We start from the raw sequence: 5557 nt of genomic DNA on the forward strand, positions 1-5557 counted from the left end.
AACTTCTAAAAATATTTTTTAAATATTTTAAATGATTAATTATTATGGCTTATGTACTTTTTAGGGTATTTCAACGTTTGTAATTTTTTTTTTTAAATTATAGATTCTATATTCAAATTACAACATTAATTAATTTGCTCTATATATTCCAAATTAAAATAAATTAATTGAAATATGGGAGTAACATTTACCATGATTCGACGATGTGCAATATTTACTAATTGTATACAAAATTTAAATTCAAAATAAAATACTTAAAATGTTTATGATGGGACAAGTTCCACCACCTCTACTGTTTGGTTTGCCCAAGTAAAGAACAAAAATCGAAGCACTTGGTTTATAATAATCAAGTCAAAGTCCATCATGTTCCTAGTCACTTGAATACAATCAACCTTTGCGGATATGAGTACTGAGGCTCAGTACTTCAACTGAGATAATGAAAAATTATTTTGCCTTTTTAGTTCTTTTTAGTTGGAACTTTAGGCGGTTCTCAAAAAAAGATGGTAAAAAGAATTATCCCTAGAGTTGAGACTAAGAGGAATGTATAAACCAATGCTTCCATAGATTTGATCGTGGTTTACAATTATAGCTTTCATACCTATTTGTTTTTTTTTTTTTTTATCATTAGAACGAACAAGAATAAAAATGAAGTTGATTCAAATAAAGATTTCTCTGGTACCCTATGTCAATAAAAGTAAAAGAAAGAAAATAAGGGAAAAAGAAAGATACCAAAGAAATATTATATCAGGATGCCTGTCTTTTTATAGTTGGATCTTCAAGTTTTTGAAATGCCTCAAATTCGACTTGAGCATCTAAATCTGAGTCAATACCAGCAAAAATACTCTGAAAAAGGTTCTAGCACCATGCTAAATATGTCCGAAGAAGAAGATCAAAGAAAACGAAGCATGCCCAAAAGTAAACCAACCCCTTGGACTGCTACGAAAAACACCATCGCATTTCAAAGTAGCACCATCTAATTTGAAAATTTCTCCCAATTGAGCACGTCTAGCATAATTTTTCATAGTAGCAGGATCACTATAACTAACGGCGTTGAGTTCACCGCCATAGAACTCAACAGCTACACCTACTTGTTCAACACTATACTTCGATTCTGCCCTTCTAAAAGGAACATCGGCTCTAACAATTCCATCGCCGTCTATTAAAATAACCAGAAATATTTCAAAAAAAGTAGGCATAGGACGTACAAAAAGGTCACACCCTTCTTTATCACTAAAGATAGGGTTTCCTAACTATCTAACCGCTATTCCATCCCTGTTATCCATTGAACCTGCTCTGAATAATCCTCCTTTTGCCGGATTATTACCGATGTAATCATAAAAAGCTAATTTTTCAGTAATTTTAGACCAGGCTTCTGATAAACTTTGATTTTCTGCTAGCCCAGCACTAACTCTTCGATATATTTCTTGCTGGAAATACCCCAGATACCATTGATAACGAGTGGGCCCAAATAATTCAATTGGGGTAGTTGCCGAACCATACTATATAGTTTTGGCAACAACAAAAGCTGCAGAAAAGATAACAGCAATACTACTAGAAAAGACGATTTCAATATTTCCCATACACAATTCTTTGTATAGACGTTGTGGTGGATGGACGCTAAGATGGAATAGGCCCGCTAATATGCCCAATGTTCCTGCTGCAATATGATGAGAGGCTATTTCTCCTGGAACAAAAGGATCAAAACCTTCCACGCCACGATGGATTTATAGTTTGGACTTTTCCCATTAGTCCATCAGGATTGGACACCCAAATTTCGGGACCATACAAGCCTATTACATGAAATGCATCAAAACCAAAGCAAGCTACCCCTGAGAGAAATAAATGAATTCCAAAGATCTTTGGCAAATCCAAAGAGGGTTTTCCTGTACGTTTATCACAAAATATTTCTAGATCCCAATACACCTAATGTCAGATAGCTTCCAAAAAGCATAAGCCAGAAAACACAATATGTTCTCCCACTACACCTTCATAACTCCAAATATCTAGATTCGTTACAGTCCCCTCTGTGATACTCTAACCACCCCATGAATTGGTTATTCCTAAACGAGTAATGAAGGGTATAACAAACATACCATGTCTCCACATTGGATCAAAAATAGGATCAAAAGGATAAAAAAACCGCTAATTTATATAGAGACATCGAACCCGCCCAACCAACAACCAGAGTTGTATGTATTATATGAACATAAAGCAACCGACCAGGATAATGCAATACAACAGTATGAATACAATACCAAGGCAAACCTATGGAAATACCCCTTATATCAAAGATAAATGGACACTACATAACTTTATTACATTGGAAAAGACTATAATATGACTATCCTATGGACCACTCTTGTTCAATCGATTATTTCTGAATCAAGGGTGTTCTGTTTTGGTGGTAATAATGGAACAATTCTGTTCATAGGAACAAAGAGAAGCACATTTATTCTATATTCAATAAGTACCAATACACAATGGTGGAGTTGATCTCATTTTCTATGAGCAAATGAGTCCATACTTATTTATCATTAGAAAGACCTCGTAATAATTTGAGTTTATTCATTTTGTCTTTCTTTATGAATTTTTAGAATCTATAGATAAAATAAATTCGATAAGCACCAATATGAATATTCTAAAGACAATAAAAAAATTGTTATGTTTCCATCTCAAAGTGAAATATAGTATTTAGTTCTTTCTTTCATTAATGCCTATTGGTGTTCCAAAAGTTCCCTTCCGAGGTATTGGAGAGGCAAATCCATTTTGGGTTGACGTATAGTGTGACTTTTCAGATATACTGGGTCATATGGTATTTCCCCATTCTTTCCCCTGATCAAGATATCCCCCGTTTTGCCCAAGAATGATAAAATAATAAATTGATTCATAAAAAATTTGGAGCGTGAAGTGCACTTAGATCCATTTTTAAGGAAATTCATATTATTATTATTATCAATTAGAATAATTTGTGGTTGGCTTGGTTGGACTAAAACAATGAAGTATCCAGGCTCCGTTTAGAAAAAATCCAATTGGATTGGTAAGATATCTATGATTGCTATTCATATTTTTCTTTGTAAAGAGATCCTAATTGTCAAGCAAAGTTATCTCAACTCTAATAAATACTTGTATAAAATGAATTGAAAAAAAAAAAGAAATACAAAAAGAAATAGTAATGGGAGAATTTGTCCTATATGGACAAATCCAAATCGGGCGGATCTTTACCCGGAGTAGAGCATAAACCTAAAAAGATGAAACAGACCCATTCAGGAACAAGAAAATACCATCGCGGTTTGGATTAAATCTCGATGAAAGAATACATCAATGAGAAGTTAATTCGATAAGTTTAATGACCCTTTCTTATATCTTCTAATTTTATTCTAGAAAATTGAAAATAGAAATATAAAAAAGGAGTCAAAACTCCTCTTTATTGAAAAAACAAAGAATAGCCCTTTCGTTAGAAGTAAGAAAGAACCTTTCTAGAAAAGAGAAAGAGGACTGGAATCTATACATTGATTCATAATTTTCTTGAACTGTATGCATCAAAAGGTCATGTACAGTTCCTAAGGAATACAATTTTACCCTAATCAACCGACTTTATCGAGAAAGATTACTTTTTTTAGGCTAAGGTATTACTAGCGAGATTTTGAATCAACTTATTGGTCTTATGGTATATCTCAGTACCGAGGATGAGACCAAAGAGCTATATTTGTTTATAAACTCTCCTGGGGGTTGGGTAATACCTGGGGTGGCTATTTATGATACTATGCAATTTATGCGACCAGATGTCTATACAGTATACATGGGATTAGCCGCTTCAATGGGATCTTTTATCCTGGTCGGAGGAGAAATTACCAAACGTCTAACATTCCCTCACGCTTGGCACCAATGAGGTTTTGATTTGAGAGAAAAAAGAAGACTATGCCTTTGCCATATGAATACTAAGTAATAATAGCATGGCACTTTGAATTCGATATGAGAAATTTTTGTATTTTTTTTTCAAAACATTAGATTCTATATTGAGAAAGTAGTATGAGATAAGGGGTATTTCCAATTTTTTCTTATCTATCGGGAGTTCGGTTCAGCATCACAAACTTTTTTTATTTTCATACCATAGAGTTCTTAACAATATTTATGTTATGAAAGAGTACAAAAAAATATTTTTTCTTTATTTAATCGGATTAAAAAGAAACTTTGGAATTGCTGAATCACAGACAAAAAGAAAGAACCATGTAAAGCAACGGAGCCATCATAATATTTTTTAACTCCTCCGAAAGGAAGGATGGCAATTTGATTATTTACCCATTGGAGTCTAATAAATTCTATTTTTCTATTTCTTCAATAGAAAGGAGAGGGTCAATTTTCTTTTAGTGCCATATGCACAAAAAATGTTTGTACGGTTGTTCAATTCTATCTTTTTTCTATTCTTTATCTTTCTTTTCTCTTTGCTTTATCATGTGAGATAGGATAAATTTTTATTTTTCTATATCGTCAGGGTAATGATGCATCAACCTGCTAGTGATTTTTATATGGCACAAGTAACCGAATGTGTTGTGGAAGCACAAGTAACCGAATGTGTCGTGGAAGCGAAAGAACTGCTGAAACTGCGTGAAACCTTCATAAGGGTTTATGTACAACGAATGGGCAAACCCTTCTAGGTTGTATCCGAATATATGGAAAGAGATGTTTTTATGTCAGCAACAGAAGCCTAAGCTTATGGAATTGTTGATCTTGTAGCGGTTCAATGAAAATAACATGGATTTCGCGCAAATCACAGATTTGCGATTTTATCTTCTAATTGAATATTCTATTAAGTTGAATATTCTATTAAATAGAAGTAATTCATCATCATTCGGTTAGGATCAATCTAAACCAACCCATCATATTATGTATATGATTCAACATGCCAACTATTAAACAACTTATTAGAAATACAAAACAGCCAATCAGAAATGTCATGAAAACCCCCGCTCTTCGGGGGTGCCCTCAACGTCGAGGAATATGTACTAGGGTGTATGCGCGACTCGTTTAAATCATGAGCTGGCACAAAAGAAAGAAAAAAACTTTTACAATATCAATGATCAGTACCGGTGAATGGGATATGATAGAAAAAGGAACTCCATTCATTATTTAAAAAAAACTCTATCATATCCTTCTATTGTGTATGGAGTTTATGGTTTCCATTGGTGTAAATCCAATCACTTGAACTTAAGATGATAAGAAATTCTCCATTGGTAACAAATGGTTATCCATTAAGCGGAGGAAATATTATTTTAAAAGCATAAAACATAAAGATTAGTTAGGATCCCAATCTGACAAGAACGGACTAAGAGGGTCAGCTACCCAGCAAACTTTCATAATTAAATACCATTATTGTATAGGTAGATCTGATTGTGAAAGACCTATTACTGGATAATTCATGGGTAGAGCCAAAGCGTGTGAACTATACAAGTTTTCAATAACATCAATTAGTTGATTAAATATATATTAAATTAAAGTATAAAGTAAAGGCACCGGTGTATAGAGAAGACCTCACCGTTTAAGAAGTAACCATAGAAAC

At 33.3% G+C, this 5557-nt stretch overlaps 2 pseudogenes; one reads left to right on the top strand and one right to left on the bottom strand.

Moving 5' to 3' along the window:
• Window positions 1–744: 744 nt before the first annotated feature.
• Window positions 745–2176, bottom strand: LOC124891037 (annotated as a pseudogene).
• Window positions 2177–2657: 481 nt separating this feature from the next.
• Window positions 2658–4931, top strand: LOC124891036 (annotated as a pseudogene).
• The last annotated feature ends 626 nt before the right edge of the window (window positions 4932–5557 follow it).

This window comes from Capsicum annuum, unplaced genomic scaffold (genome assembly GCF_002878395.1).
Source record: "Capsicum annuum cultivar UCD-10X-F1 unplaced genomic scaffold, UCD10Xv1.1 ctg29285, whole genome shotgun sequence".
Taxonomy (NCBI): Eukaryota; Viridiplantae; Streptophyta; class Magnoliopsida; order Solanales; family Solanaceae; genus Capsicum; species Capsicum annuum.